Source organism: Mus caroli, unplaced genomic scaffold (genome assembly GCF_978045245.1).
Source record: "Mus caroli unplaced genomic scaffold, Mus_caroli_1 scaffold_1, whole genome shotgun sequence".
NCBI lineage: Eukaryota > Metazoa > Chordata > Mammalia > Rodentia > Muridae > Mus > Mus caroli.
Window position 1 is genome coordinate 95378708 of NW_028227256.1, and position 21435 is coordinate 95400142.

The window sequence follows — 21435 nt, forward strand, 5'->3', positions numbered from 1 at the left end:
ATTCTCTAAAGACAGAACTAATAGCTTATAAAACACACACACACACACACACACACACACACACACATACACACCAGATGGGATTTATTAGATTAACTTAAATCTATGGTTTCTGTAGTTCAGTGGTCGTCTCACTACAGTCAGGCTAGCAGGCTAGGAATCTAGTTGTTTAGAGAACAAGGCTGGGCATCTTTACTGTACCAGTCTGGAGCTGGGGGTCCAGGAGGATTCATGAGGAGCTATTTGTTTTTAGTGTACACTCTAATTGTCACAGCATCAGGATAGACAAACTGGCCAACAAGACTGAAGAAAAGCAGACAAAGGGTAAAACCTTCCTCTTTTTATACCCCTGGAATGTCATCTACAAGGTATGGCCCAGATTTAGGGTTGGTTTTCCAGGTTCAAATAATTTAGTTAATTCCTTACAGTAGTGTCTGATATCTGGGGTTTTAGTTGATTCCAAATGTACTCAATTTGATAACCAAGATTAGTCGTCATATGATGCTAGAGGTCTTAGTGGTGGTTGTGATGGTGAAGATGGTGGTGGTGGTGGTGGTGGTAATGGTGGGTGAGGTTGTGGCAATGTGGTGGTGATGATTATGGTGGTTGTTGTGGTTGTGGCCAGTGATAGTGCCAGGTGTGAAGGCTTCATCATCCATGAAACGGGATGTTGAAACAACTTAAATGATATGTCAAAAGAAACCTCCTCCTATCAGACTTGAAGTTCACCCTACATCAGAGGTTATGATTTGATTCTATAAAATAAGGGACTTGGGTAACAGGATCCTCTCCATTTTAAATTTCGCTGTAAAATGTAAAAGTACTAGATGGTGACTAGAATATATATTTTTATAGAAATCTTCTCAAGGGAAAGGAGGTTTGCTTTGCCACATGGGTTGGGAGAACACAGTCTATCAGGGCAGGTAATGCAAAGTTGTGGGTGCTGCTTGGCAGAAGAGTATACTAGGTGCTTTTATGTTGGGATAAAAGATAACAGATATGGAGAGGAATATTAATGACTAGAAAACAACATCTGGGGTTGTATTTTAGCTTCCATATGCACATGCATGTGCTCCCTGCACATATGCTTATTCACACATGTAAACATGCACATTTACTCACTCAGGCAGATGTATCCCTTGCTAAAAGTTGAAGGTACTTTTCTAGGTGTTCCTGAAGCTCTGAGATACCTTTAGTGAGCAATACTTCATGCAATTCATCTCTTAGACTACTGACATTCCATTCAGATAATCTCAAAACTCTGTATTAGAAGCCATTCACCTTTGTTCCTTCAGCAACAGGCAAAACTAAACTAACCAACAAAAACAAATAAAAAACAAAAAACAAACAAACCCAAAACTCAAGAATGTTATACCCATGTTCTTTTTTAATGATTGCTGGCAACTTCTTTTTTGAAATAATTATTTTATTTATTTACATTCCAAATGTTTCCCCCTTCCTTATGCCCTTCCATGAAATCTTCATCACATTCCATTCCCCTTTCCTTTGCTTCTGAGAGGGTTCTTCTCTACCCACTTTCACCACCACCCCTTCCCCGGTAAGCATCCCACCTGCCTGGAACATCAAGATTAAAAAGGATTAAGCTCATCCTTTCCCACTGAGGCCAGACAAGGCATTCTTCTGCTACATGTGTAGCAGGGGCCACACACCAGCTCATGTATGCTTTTGGTTGGTGGCTAAATCTCTGGGAACTCTGAGGGGTCCATTTTAGTTGATATTGTTGTGTTTCCTACGGGTTTGCTATCTACTTCAGTTTCTTTAGTCCTTCAGATAACTCTTCCAAAAGGGTCTCCAACCTCATTTCAATGGTTGGCTGATTAAGTATTTCCATCTGTCTCAATCAGATGCTGGTAAAGCCTCTCAGAAATCAGCCATGCTAGGTTCCTTTCTGCAAGAACAACATGGTGTCACTAATAGTGTCTGGATTTGGTGCCTACACATAGCATGGATCCCAATTTGGGCTGGTCTCTGGGTGTCCTTTCCTTCAGTCTCTGGTTCATTTTTCTCCCTACATTTTCTTTAGACAGGAATAATTCAGGATCAAAAATTTTGAAGATGGTCAGGTAGCCCCATACCTTAAATAGGTGCCATGTCTATCAACTGTAGTTCAACTCTTCAGGTTCCATCTCCCCACTGTTGGCCATTTTGGCTAAGGTCATCCCCATTGGGTCCTGGAAGCCTCTTACATCCCTGTTGTTTGGGACTTTCTAGAGGTCCCTCCTGCCCATAAATCCACAGTGCTACAAATTTCTATTAATTTTCCTGACCCTCAGCATTTCTTTCTTGTCTCCTCTCCATATCTCATCCTGTTCCCTTTTTCTTTATCCCTCCCCTCTTCCACCCAGGTCCATCACTCCTTCTACCTCCCTTGATTATTTTGTCCCCACTTCTAGGTTGGATGGAAGTAACCACACTTGGGCCTTCCTTCTTGGCAAGCTTCATATGTTTTGTGAGTTCTATCATGGGTATTCTGAACTTTTTGGCTTATATCCATTTTTCTCTTAGTGCATACCATGTGTGTTCTTTGGGTCTTTGTTACCTCACTCAGAATATTTTCTTGTTCCATCAAATTGCCTGCAAAATTCATGATGTCCTCATTTTTGTTAGCTGAATAGTATTCCATTGTGTAAATGAACCATATTTTGTCTATTCATTCTTTGGTTGAGGGACATCTGGGTTGTTGCCAGTTTCTGGCAATTACAGATAAGGCTGTTATTAACATAGTGGAACATGTATCCTTGTGATATTGTGGAGAATAGTTTTTGTATATGACAGGAGTGGTACAGCTGGTTCTTCAGGTAAAACTATTTCAATTTTCTGAGGAACCACAAGATTGATTTCCAGAGTGGTTGTACCAGTTTGCAATCCCACCAGCAATGGAAAAGTGTTCATCTTTCTCTACATCTCACCAGCATAGGCTGTCACTTAAGGTTTTGATCTTAGCCATCCTGATTGGTGTAAGGTGGAATCTCAGGGTTATTTTGACTTGAATTTTGTGGATGAATAAGGATGCTGAACATTTTTTTTCTTTAAGTGCTTCTTGGCCTTTTGAGATTCCTCAGTTGAGAATATTTTGTTTATCACTGGTCCCCATTTTTTTAATTGGGTTATTTGGTTTTCTGTAGTATAACTTCTTAAGTTCTTTGTAAATTTTGGATATTATTCCTCTATTAGATATTGGGTTAGTGAAGATCTTTTCTCAACCTGTAGATTGCTATTTTGTCTTATTGACAGTGCCCTTTTCCTTACAGAAGCTTTTCATTTTCATGAGGTCCTGTTTGTCAATTGTTGATCTTAGAGCCTGAGCCAATGATAATCTGCTCAGGAAATGTTCCTCAGTACCAACATATTCAACGTAATTTCTGACTTTCTCTTCTATTAGATTATTGTATCTGGTTTTGTGTAGAGTTCCTTGATCCAACTGGACTTGATCTTTGTATTAGGTGATAAATTTGGATCAATTTGCATTCTTCTACAAGCAGACCACCAGCTAGATCAGCACCATTTTTGAAGATCCTTTCCTTTTCCCACTTCATGGTTCTGGTTTCTTTGTTAAAGATCAATTGTCCACTGGTATGTGGGCTCATTTTTGGAAATTCAATTCTATTCCATTGAACAACTTGTATGTCTCTGTACCAATTATATGTGTTTTTTCTCCACTGCTCTGTAATAAAGCTTGAGGTCAAGGATTATGATTCCCCCAGAAGGTCTTTTATATTTGAGAATTGTTTTCACTATCCTGTTTTTTTCTGGATTTCAAATGAACTTGACAATTGCTCTTTCCATGTCTGTGAAGAATTGAGTTGGAATTTTGATCAGGATTTATGTAGATTGCTTTTGGTAAGATGACCAGTTTTACCATGTTAATCTTACCCATCCATGAGTATGGGAAATCCTTCCCTTTTCTGAGATCTTACTGGATTTCTTTCTTTGGGGATTTGAAGTTCTTGTCATACAGATCTTTCATTTGATTTGTTACTGTTATACTAAGATAATTTATATTATTTGTGATTATTGTGGAAGATGTTAATTCCATAATTTTTTTCTCAGTCCATTTTTCCTTTGTATAAGGGAAGGCTACTGATTTGTTTGAGTAAATTTTATATCTAATCACTTTACTGAAGTTTTTTTCTTTTTCATTTTTTTTTTTTTTTTTCGTCAGCAGCTTCTTGATGACTTGGGACACAGTTTACCTGTTACTTTTGACAAATGATGCTTAGATTGTTAGCCAAGTCAGCCACTCTCAGTGTGCTTTCCTATATAGTGTCTGTGCATCCTTAGAAGAACCATCCTTTATAGAATGTCACATTCTTAGGGTATTCTTGGTCATCTGTGATAATCATCTGTGAAAAGTTTTTTTTCCTTTTTTTTTCAAAAGGAAACTATGCAGCCACTCCAACAGTAACAATATGAGAATGGGAAACATAAGTATGTGTAACATAATAAAGGAGAAGATGGAAGGAAACAGAGGAAATTGAGGAGGGATAATGATGAATTCACATCATACATAGAAACCACACACCCACACACCCCCACACACAGACAGACAGACATCAGATGGATATCGCACATACATGCACAATACAGATAACACAGATACACTTTCACATACAAACACAGCACACACACACACTAACACACACACACACACATACACAAATAGAAACAAAGATTCAGTCTAAAAATCAAGTAAGACGAGCCATCCACACAGATGGGGTTTCATGTTTAGTTTTTCTTTCTTTCTTTCTTTCTTTCTTTCTTTCTTTCTTTCTTTCTTTCTTTCTTTCTTTTCTTTTAATTCCCAAGTTTTTTTTTAATATTTTCTATTAGGTATTTTCCTCATTTACATTTCCAATGCTATCCCAAAAGTCCCCCATACCCCCCCCCCACTCCCCTACCCACCCACTCCCACTTTTGGCCCTGGGGTTCCCCTGTACTGGAGCACATAAAGTTTGCAAGTCCAATGGGCCTCTCTTTCCACTGATGGCCGATTAGGCCATCTTTTGATACATATGCAGCTAGAGACAAGAGCTCCGGGGTACTGGTTAGTTCATATTGTTGTTCCATCTATAGGGTTGCAGATCCCTTTAGCTCCTTGGGTACTTTTTCTAGCTCCTCCATTGGGAGCCCTGTGATCCATCCAATAGCTGACTGTGAGCATCCACTTCTGTGTTTGTTAGGCCTTGGAATAGTCTCACAAGAGACAGATATATCAGGGTCCTTTCAGCAAAATCTTGCTAGTGTATGCAATGGTGTCAGCGTTTGTTTTTCTTCCATTTACTACATGAATGGAAAGTGGCTTTGACCAGATTCCATACCTTCATCTATTTCTGGTGAACCATTGAGACCCTGAGGGTAATAAGCACCCACCTGATTACATCCAACTTAAAACCTTCAGCTTGGAATGATAATCATGATATCATAGTCAGAGAAACACACTATATTCACTGAAATTTGAATTTTAAAGGAAATAAAGCAAAAATGAATTATTTGACTCCCCAGTGGAAACATTTGATATTTGTTAATAATGAAAAGAAAGAAACTGAATGTAATTCAGGTGAACCATTTAATTGTCCAGTGTGTAGAAATTATCTTTAGTTCTTTTATTTTTTATTTTTGTAATTATAGTAATGTTTTAGATATTTTTGAGCTATAGCTCTAACAAAGGTATTTTTCAATTGGATTTTTAAAAATTGATACTCTGTTCTGGAGTAGGAGTAGGTATGAAATTTATATACATTCTTACACACGCATGCACACACACACACATACATATAGGGGAAAAAAGGGAAGATGCTTTTCTAATATTTTTCATGCTGCATCTGCAGTTTTGTCAGGTTCACCTATCAAAATCTGTTTAGATTTAAAAAGCCAGAGAGCTAAATAGCTAAATACATTTTCTCTTAAAAAATATATCTATATCTATATCTATATCTATATCTATATCTATATCTATATCTATATCTATATCTATATCTATATCTATATCTATATCTATATCTCCACACTACTTTAGAATAAAGTAGACTTTCTGTATTATCTGAGTTTGAGATTTCATATGCTAATTCTCCAAAGATCATCAATATTTAAATATAGATGTATTCCATTTGAGAATACCTGTAAAGGAAAGAATCATCAATATTACTTTACATATAAAATCGCTTCTGTTCTAATATATGATTTCACAATACTTTCAGTGCTGAAGTAAGCCTAGCATATCTCAAAGTTGAAACCCAAAACGGGCAGTTCCATCTTTCAAACCACCATGAAGTAGTCCATTCATTGGAAATAGCCAAGAAATCTTAAATCTAAAGCCCAGTCACTGGGTATGTGTTCACAAAGTTAAGATGATCAACAAAAGAATGTGGTTATGCTTCAGTTACTAGGAGAGCTGTATGTCATTCAAGAACACTGGGGAGAGTCTGATGTTAGGAGGCAGAAGTCAAGGCACTCTGTCAGAGTCAAAGAGTACTAGCCAACCCAGCATCTCACAGGGAATGACATGCACCTTGCCAAAGAGAGGCCTGTCAGGAATTGAAATGAAGGAAAGGGCTACATTGCAGCTCCATAGTACACAGAGTTATGGGAAGTCTTCTTTACTACCTGCTCTGAGTCAAACATTTGCATGTTTTCTTTATCTTGTAAGCCTGTGAGATAGGATCCACTTTATAAATGTCAAAGTACTAAAATTAAAAAATAATAAAATTAAAAAATTTGACTAATTTTTCTGTCAAATGTAGACATTTCAGATGGTCATGAAAGCAATTTTGCATTTCTGTTTCCTAAGTTGATATTATCTCCAATCTTGCAAAATAACAGAACAAGACATTGTGACCCCATCTGTCTTAGAAGTGTATGTTGAAGGTGACTTAAATCTAGGATGGTTTGATGAACACTGAATGTGGAAAGTCTTGCCTTAGTCCATCATCCTAACACAGAAGTCAACCTCCTTCAATAGCACTAAACATTTTATAGCTAAAGTCACAGTTGCTGGTCTCTCTCTGCCTATTTAAATCGTGTTCATCTCTCTTTCTCACCAGACTTCGTGTTTTTCAGATGTTTGTGTTGTACTACTTCACTTCAGTTCTCATGATACACAAGCTGGAAACAGCTTGCAACAGCCACCACATCACAGCTTAAATACAATAATGCTTTGAAATTTCTCCCACCAGGTTAATTGACATGTTATTTGGTCTGCCTCATTCAGTTCTTCAGGATTCCAGCAGAATGTAGCCATTTTTTTTTTTGTCAGAACATACAATGAATTATGTGTAGTCAAATTCTTAATAGAATACTTCATGCCATATAAAACTTCATGTATGCAGTCCTTAGAGTCTCTATTTCTAATGGAAACACTTGCCAGAATTTCCTATTAAGCTCTTTTATAGCAATCTCCAATTTCTCCAGGTCATATTTGCTACCCATTCACCCCACAATTCAGATCTAGCTTCAAAACCAGAGGAAGGGCAGTTGTTCAAGTCTATGATAGGAAAATCTCCACTCTCAGAGGGGCCAATTTTTGAGTTAGTTCTTTTGCTCCTTTATCTGACAAAACATGTGACACAGAAATTTAAGAAAAGAATACATCATTCATTACAGTGGATGATTGATCTGATCATTTGGGCAAGGTAGAGGCAAAGTCACAGCAGCGGCTTGCTACATGACAGCATCTTTCTTAGTTACAAAACTTACAAGTGTAGTACTCTGAATATGGTGTTCTTTGGTTCTCGTTCTTGCTTTGCAGGGGTAAGGTGGACAAGAAAAACTGGTTGCAAGTTTCCTGTAAGAAGACAAGAGGATGTAGGTAACATATTCTACCTATTTTCTCAATAAAAGTTTATGTCTGACTTGGGGATTATATTTTCAAAGTTAAAACAATGAGAGAAATCTATCTTTTTTTTTTTTTTTTTTTTTGGTTTTTCGAGACAGGGTTTCTCTGTATAGCTCTGGCTGTCCTGGAACTCACTTTGTAGACCAGGCTGGCCTCAAACTCAGAAATCCACCTGCCTCTGCCTCCCGAGTGCTGGGATTAAAGGCATGTGCCACCACGCCCGGCAAGAGAAGTCCATCTACTTCTATCTGTTGGACTGATTCCACTCTGTACCTCTCTCTGGAAGATACACCATAGCTCTGGTATCCCTAACATCTTCAGGTCTCTAAAGTGGTCCAGGCTTCACTTTCACAGTGCTTTTCAATGGCCTCTCAGGTCCTCTATGCTGGTCATGAAGGGATTCTCTTGCAATGTGCCTAGCTCTCCTTAACTTCAGAAGAAGATCCTGTAACCCATTTATTTGTGTATTCTTCATTGTTGTAAAGTCAGAACCATGTGAACAGCATTTCCAAGTTGTGGCTTGTTAGCCAGCCTTGAAATTCTCCATACAGAAGAAACTTATCCAAACATTTTTTTTTATTTAGCCTCAGGCAGGACTTTAGAACAGGGGCAGAATTGAAGACATTCTCCCCCAAAATATCACAGTAATAGTCTCTAACTTGTTTGTTAATATTCTTCCCTTCTTAAAGCTCTGGAATTGGGTCTCCGTAGTCCTTGTGGCTATTAATAAGATTGTCTCGGATTTTAGCATTCAACTGTTTTCATAGATTAAAGACCCAAAGTCTCCAACATTTCTCCAAAACCAATATGGTCAGGTCTGTCACATTGATGCTCCACTCTTGGTTCCAACTTCTGTCTTAGTTACTTTTCTATTTCAGTGGTAAAATATAATGAGCAAGGGAACTTTTTAAAAAATCTTTTAATTTAGCCATAGTTTTAGATGATTAGAGTCCATGATGGCATAATAAAAGCAAGATGGTAACCAGAGGTGAGAGGTCATATATTGCTTCTCAAACTAACTGGAGAGAAGGGTAGGGGGAAAAGGGAGAAGGAGAGGGAGAAGGAAAGGGAGAGGCTTTTTGTTGTATTTTTGAGATACTCTTTATGTAGCTTCTGTTGGCCTTGGATTTTTGATCCTTTTGCCTCACCATCCCAAATACTAAAATTCCAGTCACATGACCCCATAACTAGAAAACTGCTTGCATGTATTTTGAACTGTCTATGTTTCCCCTGAAGATCACTTGAGATAATGAATAAGACAAGCCTACTAATTGGGAAAAATTACACTAACATCTGCAACACTATTGTTTCATGAAACAATTCAATTGCTCTCTACACTTCCAAAACGATTTTTTGAAACCTACATATGTATAAGCTCTTTGTCAGCAGTGTGGGGTCATATATACAACATTTTCTTTAGAAAACAGACAGAAAGGAGTAACCATCTTGGGCATGTTTCTTCAGCCTTAAAACTAGAAGCCCATCTTTGTAAGGGACTCCTTGTGCATTCTGTGTTCTTAAGTGTGACTTCCTAATAATTGATTCAAGCAGTCCAGTAACAAAGCCACTGGCATGGAAGAGAGGCTACTGTAGAAATACATTCCAGATGAAGCTAATAAGGGAATGTGATAAACAGAAAGAGCTCTGATTTTCAGCCTAAAGTAGATGATTAGATTTCATTAGTTAGCCTGAGACATAAATTGAAATGTAATGGATAAAAACATTTAAAGTGAATTGTTCACTTAGATGTTAAGAAAATACAAACATTTTACTTGGTGCTGTCCTTTTTGTCTTCCTCTGATAAATAAATTCAGTCTAAAATTATTTGTTTTTAAAGGAATAATGGATCTGAATAGGATTTGTACTGCTCTTTCAGAAATGCTCGATTTTCTTCCCAGCACATACATTAGGCAGCTCATAAACAACTGTAACTCCACCCTTAGGATATCCAACACCCTCTTCTAGCATTCATGTACATGTGTGCTCATAACTACACAAGTCTATGCAGACTCAAATGTATACACCTATGTTTGAAAAATAAAATGTTTTTAATTAAGAAATAAAGAATAAGGAAAGTTATGAGTTTCACACAAATCTTTTTGAAAAGAGAAAAAATATAGCATTCTTTCCAGGTAAAGCCTTCTTGACTAGAGGTCATCATCCACAAAAGCACTGCCATTGACAAGGAAGTGCAGTATTTGACAGCATGGATAATGTGAAGGGAATTTCATGGGAATCTTCACAATCACAGTTCAGGATTTCAAAGTTGCTAGCCTATGAGTGCTGTGATCTGACAACACAGAATTGCAGCCCAGCACACTATGGCCTCAATGTCTGAACTTATTTTCTTGTTCTTGGATTACATCACCATTTTTAGCATGGCAGATTTGGGCCATTGGAGAGGATGTGCACAGTGGGTCTATGTAACCACCAGTCCTGTACACTGGCCATCAAACTTTGAATTGCAGGCAAAAAAAAAAAAAAAAAAAAAAACCTCTACACAGAAGTTTCCTAAAACTGCATTTGTGTGAAAGTACTGTCTATCCCACTGTTCTTTTTAAATGTAATCAATAAATCACATTCTATTCTTGTTTAAAGAATAAATTCATTCATGGACATCCAACTTCTCCCCTCCTCCTTTAGTAACTGAGAACCAAGTCTAATACAGAATGTACTGTATCTACATGAATCTGATGGAATACACTCCTAAAAAGCAAACTAAGAACTCTTCTAAAGTCTGTGGATATGGGTGTGTGTGTGTGTGTGTGTGTGTGTGAATGGATATGAGGATGTATGATTCTACAGGTAACTTGGTTCAGGTCACATCACCTACACTGGAGGACTCACTACCACTTGTAGTTCCAGGTATAAGGAATGTGATGACCTCTTCTGGCCTCAGTGAACATTTGAACTCATGTATACCAACACACACACACACACACAATTAAAATAATATTTATTTTAAATAAACTCTTACAAACATTTAGTTCATTCACAGCCACATTGAAAATAATAAATAATGCATTATGTTTCTTGCTATGAATAATCAATTTTATTTCAAAAATCAACATTCCTGTCAGAGGTGTGAAATTGAGTCAATTTATAAGTACTACAATTGAAAATCTAAATTTCTTACTTGTAGTTTTGACTGCGAATATCACTGATGAAATGTTTGTGAGAAAAGGCTTCCCCAAAACCACATTTCAGAAGTCATAGCTCACAGCTAATATAATGATGCTCTAGAATATAATATGAGTAGTTTCAGATCAGAACAAACAATTCCTGACTACAATTCTAGCACTCATTCCATACAGTTAAATATGGCTTTTGAGAAAGTGCTCTGGGTGCTATTTTATTCATATATGGAATGAATTGCAATTAACTTGAAATGTAGTAAAGAGTTATTGACAAGAGATGAGGCCAGGGAACCAACTTCTGGCTGTCACTGGCCCATTATAGACCACCTCTTTACTTAATCTTCATCATGATTCTTTTCCATAGATATTATGTGTGTGTGTGTGTGTGTGTGTGTGTGTGTGTGTGTGTGCGTGTATAGTGTATAAAGTGTATATAGTGTATGTACACATGTGAGTGCAAGAACACTTGTGAAAATAAGTCAAAGTCCAATATTCAGTGTCCTTCTCTGTCATTTTCTACCTTATTTCTTTAATACAGGGACTCTCCCAGAAGATGGACCTAGGTTGAGAATCAGCAAGACTCCAGAATCATTCTGTCTCCATCCTTCATAGGCCTGGCTTTACATGCTCACTTTTGGCCACTCTTACCTATTTATGTACTTGCTAGGAATTTAGATTTGAGTTTTTAGCTTGATTAACAACTGATCTCACCCACTGAGCCACCTCCCTAGCCAAGGTCATGTTCCTGTTGAAAGCTGATTGTGTGAGTTAAGACAAAAGGGATGTGGGAAAATCATGTGATCTTGTTTCTTTTGGAAAGTACACATAATAAAAATAGCTACAAACTAGAAAGATGTCTCAGTCATTAAGAGCAGTTGTTGCTTTTATAAAGGACTACTAGAATTCAGTCCTCCCAAACAACAATGTTGGGCAGTTCACAAGTCATTAGCTCCAGTTCCAGGGACATATATATATATATATATATATATATATAATCAGACGACACATACGTGCATGTTTTAAAGGCTGGTATGTCCATTTATAGCAGGTGTTGGATATCCCTGTGTATGAAATGTTGAGCAATGTCCCTCCTGTTTATGGAGGTCTAGCACAGATATCTTCCTCATAGGGAGACTTAATTTCAGACCTCTTCTATCTAAACAATATTGGGAACATTCACGTCTACTGTAGGAAATGCTAAACACAGATGTCGCTTGGGTAAGGAATACTGAGAGCAGGGACCTCTCTTGTACAAAATGCAGAGCCCATACCCTTCCTTTCTATTTCATTCTTAGTCTAGTTGCCTCCTATCTGTGAAAAGCTGAGCACAGATTTAGCACATATCATTTACTCGATACATGGAAAAAATATGATAATCAGGGATCCACAAAAACAAGAATGGGAGAGTGAATTAGGAAATAAATAAAACATTCTTGTTATAGCAGCACAACCTGAAAGATCTCACTATTGTTGATCAAAATCTACTACCAGAAGCCCAACATCCAGTCTCCTGCTTCCTGTATGACAAGCAACCAGAATACAGTGACATGTCCAGGAACACACAGCAATTTTGTGAAGACACCAAACTTTCTTCTTAAGGCAAAGCAGTAGAGCTTCCCTAGTGGCATTTTTGATTTGACAAATGAGAAGCTGACAGTGCATGGGTATGGATCTAGATTACAAAATAGATTTCAGGAGGTGGGCACTGGAGAGGGACAAACAGCACTTACATATCACTATCTGTGCTAAGCCAGATTTTGAAGGACTAGAAACTATGTATATGGGAATTAGGAAGATGAAGATCTGTCATAACAATCTATCATCCTCTTAATGAGGGATTATTATTGAAAGCTTTTATTTTTGGCTTGAGATATGAAATGTTGTTGGGAAAATAACCCTAGAAATTATAATTCATCAGATTTTGATGGACAACCCTTTTTTATGGTAATAAACATCTAAATAATCCATAGTGAACACCACAAGTTATTGGACTGTCCCGCATGGCTTTAATATTCCTTCCTGGAGAATATAGTCCCATTTTCTGAAATATATTACAAAATGAAAGTATCCTGTAAAATGTATTTTAGATCATTTAACTTTTCTATTATCTGTTATGAGCTAATGCATGTATGCATGCTCACAAGTAAAGCTAAGCTGAAATCATTTAGGGTTGAGATGAAAAGGCTATGTATATGAATTAGGGGCAATTAGAAAAAACTAATATATTTTTGCATATACTGCCACTTTCACAATGCTTCAGTTCAGAGCTGAAGCATAAGTAAATTGGGTGTGTATTTTTAATGGTGTCCTCAGAAATCAGCTCCAGATGGTTCTATTGTTACAAGTTAAGATTTTTCAAAGAGACAAATCTCCCTAAATACTTTTATCCTGGGACATTAAATCAAGAGCTTGTCATTGTATTTTTAAACTTCAGGTCCATGCTATAACCAATGTTAAAAATGAGACTAATCAATGCACTGTAAAAAATAATTCACAGGTCTCCATATTTCTATATGAATATATCCCAATTATTAGTGGTTGTGTTTCCTACAGGATCTAAACACATAGGGGAAGCTTTACAAGGGCCTGTGAGAAATCTCGAGATTTGGGGACAATAGTGACATTCCATGGGCTAATCTAGGGTCTATCCAGATATTTTTTGGCAACTCAAACTTTCCCTCTAGGAAAGGGGCTAGAGGCTCAGGAGACTCGGCAAATAATTAAACTTTACAGGACTTGGTAAGGTGAAACTGGAAAGATTCCCAAGGGGCCTTTTTTTTTTTTTTTTTTTTTTTTTTTTTTTTTTTTTGGTTATTTAAAAGCAGCCAACAACTTTGGAGCTGTCAAGGCTATGACGAGTGGAACTCCCAAAGAGGAGTTTTTTCCACCTGTCTGCAAGTCATGCAGTGATCTCCAGCTTTAATGAGTCAACACCCAGGCCAGGAAGGACTTTCAGTGAGGAGGCTGACTTTAGCTCACCCATGTTCCTGTACATAGCTCTTCAATCATGTTCATCTACATACCTTTTCACCTTTTTTCCTATAAGCAAAACAAAGTTGAACTTTTACATAATCTCCATTTTTTTTTCTGGCAAGGACTCCTCTAATCAGGGGTGAGAAGACATGTGTGTGCTATGTTGCCCCAGCAGGAGTCTCATAAAACATAGGGTAAAAAGAAAACTCAGGCTTCATGTGACTAAACATATCTGAATAGAGTCAGTGAGCATGAAGGGCAATGTGCTGTTATCTGTCCCCACTCAACAATGAATTTTCCAAGGACCAACTGAAATAACTTAGAATAGCTCTGGTTGCCCTGACTCACCCTGTACCTTCTCCACTCAGAAGCCACATGTCTGCAAATAGAAACTGCTTCTCATTTTTCTCAATGAAGGGTTTTATAAGACCAAAAGGGCCTCCTTCTTGGGTCAAAAGTGTCCTGATATGTACAGTGCTTCCTCTTTATGAATAGACACCAATGATGTGTCACAAGATGGAAGACCACATGGTAGGACCGCATGGCAAATGCAAGAGGTAATAGCAATTTTTTGTTGCTGTTGTTGGAGTATACAGTTTTTAATTTGGACTGTGTTAGAGCTTGCTTTAAGATGACACTGCGGTGTTATTTAACAATGAATAGCACATTTCAAAAAGCAGAAAAATATACATGTATTTAAGAAAACAAAACAAGAAACTGAATGAGTACTTATAAAATTAAGTTTCCAGATAATCAGTAAAAAAATCAACACCAAAATACAAAGGTCCTGGTTCAAACCTTTTGGTGGAGCAAACAAGATCAATCAAATGTTACTTCACAAATGTTAGAATTCTTCCATGGCTAGATTTTGTACTTTTATTGTTTACTCTCTATACACTGTTAGTGGATTGTATATTTTAATTTATTGTTGAATGGATTGAGAAGTAATATTCTTTCACATAAAATTGTTTATGAATGCAATATATTAAAAATTTAACAAACATTTCTAATGCCTCCTTGACTTCACAATAAATAACACTAAATAAGACTGTAGTCATTTTGTAAAGGTTTTACTGAATGTAATATTTGAGAAATTTAAATTTCAAATATTTAACAGTGCCCATCTCCTCAATCAGGTCCAGCCATATAAATCTAAACAGCTATAAGAACTTCTACTTAGACATTTCATAATGCCTCACATTGCATGCTTATCAAAACTAAATTTGTAACTTTTGTCTATTAAATAATTTTTCTTGACAGTTACCTTGGTGTTTGTAAAGGTGCGTATCCATATTACTAGAGCCATTAATCATTGTGTGTAATTTGGAATGTCTGTCCCATCACTTCCCAACAATTCCTCATAAATTTTCCAGATACTGTCTATTAAAGACGTTTTTTTAAAAATCTCATTGCCTTAGTACCAAAATTCTTTTCCAGGAAAGAGTCTGCTCTTGGCCAAGGACTCATGATTTTCTTGACTTAACAAATCCTGGTGAATCATAACTCTCTCTTTTTATTTCTTTTTGTTTTTTGTTTTCTTTTTGTTTTTTTGTTTGTTTGTTTGTTTGTTTTTTCAGACAGGGTTTCTCTGTGTAGCCCTGGCTTTCCTGGAACTCACTCTGTAGGCCAGGCTGAGCTAGAACTCAGAAATCTGTCTCCCTCTGCCTCCCAAGTGCTGGGATTAAAGGCATATGCCACCACTGCTCAGCCGATTCATAACATTTTTGAGGAGATTATTTCAGCACACTACTCTTTCAGAATTATGAAGACAGACACAGCTGAACAGGTGGCCTAGATATCGAGATAAAGGGAATGCACAGAAATATACAGAGTTGGGGACGTCAAAGGGGAAGCTGTTGATGTAGTCTACCAAGTAAGTCGATACTGGCTGTAAGTATTAGCACTCTGGTATCTTTGGGGATAGGAATGAAATCTTGGGCGTCCTGTATGCTAGGCAATCCCCCAAAACAGAGCCTCATCCACATCCAATTACAATTTTTTTCCTTCATTTTTACCAGTGCATATTCCTCTTGGGTGGTGCTGTCAGCTTTCTGTTGATGCAGAAGTCAGGGGAGGGAGTTAAACTAATCTTCGACAATCTGTCCCAGACAGTCAATATCTGGAGTTATAGAAAAGGAAAAGACATTATTCACAGAGTCAAAGCCATGTGTAAGGACCCAAAGAAAAATTTTATGGAAAGAACTTATAACTGGGTTCAGTAGTGTCAGTATTGTGAAAGCCTGACCTGGAGCTAGAGGACCACAATACCCAGGTCAGCCTGTCCTTCATGCTACACAAAGAAAGCCTGACTTACAACATTAATAATAATAATAATAATAATAATAATAATAATAATAATAATAATAATAAAAATAGAACACAGAAAGAAAAATTACATTCTGTATTTTATTTTTATATTTTAAGATTTCAAATGAAGTCCCAGAAAATTTAGAGGCAAGAACAAATTTTCCTAAAAGTTTTTTTAGCCATTATCTAAAATCTGAATTTTTGATAATTTGCCAGAGGCCAACTTCCTCACAAGTTTTCCGAGACAGAGCAACTACAAGACGAAAATAAGCAGCTGGTTGGTACTTAAAATATAGGTTGAAAATTCAATGATAGTGGAGAGCTTACCAATTGTAAACATATTTTGCAGATGTAAAAACTTTTCAAGAGAACTAAAAAGCTATAAAAAATGAATTTCAAATTGAAGCACACTACAAAAGTGAAATTCAGTTATATTTGCTAACCTGTTCAGCCACATCCAGAGCACCTGTTTGCTCATTTACCAGGTGACTAAATTTCTACAGCCCAGTTGAACATTTTCAGCTACTGTAAACGCTCTAAATCTTTGATGTTCAAGCATGGCTTTTTCTCAGACAAACTTGCCTATAGGCAGCTCTACTAAAAAGACTATGGAACTGACAACAAACTAGATGACAGCTGGTGTTAAAGACAGGATGGCATTTGATACCTAGCCTCTGCACAGTGGCTGATAATTATCTCTAACTTCAGTTCCAGGTGATATGGCGTCCTCTTCTGGCATCTCCATGAATGCACTACTTGGATGTGGCTCTTGTACATACATGAAAACAAGTCACTTATACAGGTAAAATAAAAGCAAATAAATCCTAAAAACTAGAAGAGAAGGATCAGGGGCATTAGATAGAGCAGGATGAGATGAATTGCCCTTCAGATTCATTTTATTTAGAAGGGTTGGTTGCATTGCAGCCTGGGAGAGAAAGCACATCTTCAGCCCTGAGAAATAGGTTTTCTTCATATGTATCGAAAGATGGCCTAGTCGGCCATCAATGGAAAGAGAGGCCCATTGGACTTGCAAACTTTATATGCCCCAATATAGGGGAATGCCAGGGCCAAAAGAATGGGAATGGGTGGGTAGGGAAGTGGGGGGCGCTATGGGGGACTTTTGGGATAGCATTGGAAATGTAATTGAGGAAAATATGTAATAAAAATATTAAAAATCAAAAAAAAAAAAAGAGAGACAGCCATTGTCGTTAGTGTGGCAGGGGTCCTGAATGGGTGTGTTTTCCAGGCTCCAGAAATATTGAGAGAAGAAATATTGAGAGAGACAGAGAATTCTGACTGACAGGGCAGATTTGAGGAACACTGAAAGAAGAGGTGGAAGCCTCTAGGTACACCAGTTCCCTTTAGATCTCAAGAACCAAGCAAGTTTCTTATTCTTTTAGGATTGCAGGAAAGGCAAGATAATTGCCACAGCACAAGGCCTAGCTTACCTATTATAAATCACAGGGCAAAAATCACAGTCATCTCATAGCTGCAAGGGAGAGGAGGAGAACTCTGCAAGAGCTACGGGGTCATAGCATGACTGCTTATCAATGCTGCCCAGTGAGAGATGCTACGGGGCACATGGTTTGGCATAGGGAAGAGGCAGCAGCAGACACAGCTGCTATCTTTTATTAACTAGCACTGATAACTTCTGAGGTGACTGTTTTATGTTACTTTTCCCCTTGTGTACCTTCCCATCTGTCTTTCTGCGGTTCTCATTGTTTCTTGATTATCTGAGTCCAGTGGAAGAGAGGTTCACTTCAGGAGTCTGAGAAATAGTCAGGCACTTTGGTTTCCTAACATAGGTGAGCATTGTTATATCCTGGAGAATTTTAAATTTGTGACCTTGCTGTTCCCCAGCTGCCTATAGGCAGGTTTGGGAACTTCCACTTTGTGTTCACAGCCTCAAACTTGGTGCAGACATTAAACTGGCACCTTGCCTTAGATTCCCACCTTAAAGAATGTGTGTTAGATCATTAATGCAAATACTAAACACTCACACCAAATTTTGCAGTGCTCATGGATTCATGAGAAGATAATTAGCAATTACTTTCCAACCTAGTGGCATGAGCTGAGGATAAGCTTCTCTCAGTAGATTATACATTAGAGAGAAAAATGTCAAAAAGCAAAAACGGGATACTAAGTCCTCCCACACAAGCATCACCACAGTACTAATGAGCCAGCTTTTCTGTCACACTTGCAGCTAGTGGGATATGACCTGAGAATAAGTCAGAGGAGCTTTCTATGGGAAGAACTTTATTTTGACTCTAAATATAAGTGAAAAAGTAGGTCAGTTGTCACTTACTGAAGCTATTTTAGTTCAACTGGAGAAAATCAACCATATTTTGGAAATAAACTTTGGAAAAGTTAGTTTCCTTATTTTACGTGAAATTAAGAAAAACACTTTAATTTCAAGTTCATCCCTCCCTATTTCTCTTGTGTGTGTGCGCGTGCGCGCGCCTGTGTGTGTGTGTGTGTGTGGGGGGGCAATGGGTTACGTGCAGACAGCCTGGTTTCCAGTCGAGGGTAGATCTTGAACCCCGGACCGGGTAGTGATAATTCACTTACATGGGAAGGAAGGAGTTCTCTCATGTCTCCTGGACCCTGGCTTCTGTCAGAGTTCCTGCCCCCACAACCCCCACAGGAGAGGCGTGGCTATCAGCCACTTAGGAACAGCACCAAGCCCTCTCACATGCAAATAAGGTTTCCCCCAAACTCTCAGCCCAAGCCAATAAGAGGGGCTTACTGTTAAACTCTAAATCACTGCCAGAACTGTATATAGGAGAGCCATGCAGGGAATTAAAGGAATGAGAGAACTATTCCTTTGTCTGACCCTTTTGTTCCAAGAGCTGTAACACTTGGGAAGAGATCTTCTCTCCCAAAGAGCCATGCACGAGTTTCGCTGCATTCCTCACTGGATTGTAGGCTTTTCAGAGTTACCAAGCGAGGACGGAAGGCTTGAAAGAGGCTTCCTCTGTCTCCCTGCCTGTACTCACTTCTCTCGCTGGAGCCTTCCCACTTCGTATAGAGAAACATGCTAAAGAAATTCTCATGATATTTGTGGTGATTCTTGCCATTTCCACTGTCTTTTGCCTATTGAATGGAGCCTAGAGGTATGTGCTGGTGTGACATACTGCTACTGATTCATGTTTGGTATTTGCTATTGGACTGAACTGCTGGAATTCTGAAAACAAATGTTGGAATTGCTCCAAAGAACTACTTCTAAACAGGTCCACAGCCCCCTTTTCCTATAAACCTTACCTCTGGTTGGTGGGCAAAAAGGGATGTTGAAACATTCAAGAACCTTAAACTAGCCTTCCCATGTCTAGAAATGTGCACAAGTATGTGGGGACCCAGGTTTGATGTCAGGAATCATGCTCAGTCACTCAGTACTTTATTCACTGAGATTCTCTCAATCTCATTCTGAGCTTGACAAAATGGTTATTCTTGCTCTAAGAAGTCCTACCTCTGCCATCCAAGGCTGGAAGTACAAGAGTGATATTATGCTCATTTGGTAATACCATAAGTTCTGAGGATCTATGCCTTTGTTCTTATGCTTGCTGACCTAGTGTTTCATTGGCTGAGCCATTCCCCTAGCCCAGGATAAGAAAAATAATTATGGCTTCCTTCATCTTGAGCCTTTGTAAAGGGATTGCCTTTGGTTGCATTAGTGATAACTAATGAATTTTAAAAGTTCATTTCTCAGTTCACAAGAAAACAGACAGAGAAAATGGAAATTTGTCCCTAAGGGATGGAACAACAATTTATTTATGGTTTTAAAATGAAATATTCTTTTTATCCATAATACATATTGTAGACAGGTGTCTTTCATTGTGTTTGAGCCTTAGGTAATAAATGTATGTTATGAATCATACTTGATATCATTGACTTATTTCCCCCCCAAAATATAGCTAACTCTTCATTGAATATCATTATCAACAAATGATATATCTTTACATCATTCCTCAAGTTCCTCAGATAGGGTGGCTTATTCTGCTGAGAAATAATGACCTCTTGTCCTCATCTTTTCCAACAGATACCGTACATCATCTCATCAGTGTTCACTCATCCTATGTACTGTGTGATCACAGTAATGAAGTGAACTGATATATGCTCATCAACCCATGTGCTTTTGTTTGGGAAGAAAGATGATATGAAATTGTTTAAGGTGAAAAATTTGGAATAATAAATGATTTGGTTTGAGGTTAACATCTGTCCTGTACACAGCAATGCTAGCATGATGAATGACATTGTCAGTTTGACCTGGTTTAGAACCAACTGTGGCACAAGTCTCCAGACACATCTGTGTGTGATCATGATTAGAATATTGATGGCTATAAGGCATTATCTTGGTTTGGTTAATTGAGGTTGAGGAAACTAAAAGTGGGAAGTTGGGAAGTGGGAATGAAACACAAAGGAAAAGCTAGATGAGCATGCATATTTATCTCTTTCTCCTTTTTGCTTGTGAATACAACATGACTACATTGGTGAGGGATTTTATACATTAGGTTATCTGAAGTGAAAGCTCCTCTGAACATGTGGGAAACTATGTTCATGCATTACATTAAAAGAAAAAAATGAGCTGAACAAAAACTTTCATCTCTTTGCATTCTTTTGTCAAGCAATGATCAGCTGTTTCAAACTTCTGCAATGATAACTTCACTGGTATAAACATGATATAGCATAACTTCATTGTGTGCCAATGTAGGACATCATTTAAGTTGTTTTGTTACAGTATTTAATCATAGAAAAAGGAAAAATAGTATGTCTCAGCACATGTCTTGGCACTGGACCCAAGTGAGTAGGTGACTAGGGTTCTCTCTCTCTCTCTCTCTCTCTCTCTCTCTCTCTCTCTCTCTCTCTCTCTCTCTCTCTCTCTCTCTCTCTCCTCCATGATAGCAAGTTGCTCTACCTGCTTTTATCCTTTTAATTCCACTGAGACAACTCTTGCCAAAGACTAATAAGTTACTAATTCATCTAGTCAGGATCCATGAAGTGCTGTAGTCTCCTATGGCCTCCCATATTTCCTTTGAAACTACAGTTATTAAGTAGCAATGAATTAACTTATGGCTAGGGTTACAATAACCCTGTTTTAAATATTGTACCAGTACATACACAGAGATAAGAGCACACCTTTTAGGAGTTAACTCTCTCCTTCTGCCATAT

At 37.8% G+C, this 21435-nt stretch overlaps 1 long non-coding RNA gene across 4 annotated transcripts in view; it reads right to left on the reverse strand.

Moving 5' to 3' along the window:
- LOC147006089 (uncharacterized) overlaps positions 1–21435 on the reverse strand; it is a 161144-nt gene that overhangs the window by 73070 nt on the left and 66639 nt on the right. For 2 of the 4 annotated variants that reach the window (XR_015047556.1, XR_015047557.1), the window contains exons 4-5: positions 15978–16081; positions 7714–7801 (exon numbers count right to left, since the gene is read on the reverse strand). This is a non-coding gene — a long non-coding RNA (uncharacterized LOC147006089). Of the gene's footprint in view, positions 1–7590; positions 7802–15977; positions 16082–21435 lie in introns of those variants that run through there. The other 2 variants (XR_015047558.1, XR_015047555.1) reach the window with 1 other exon arrangement.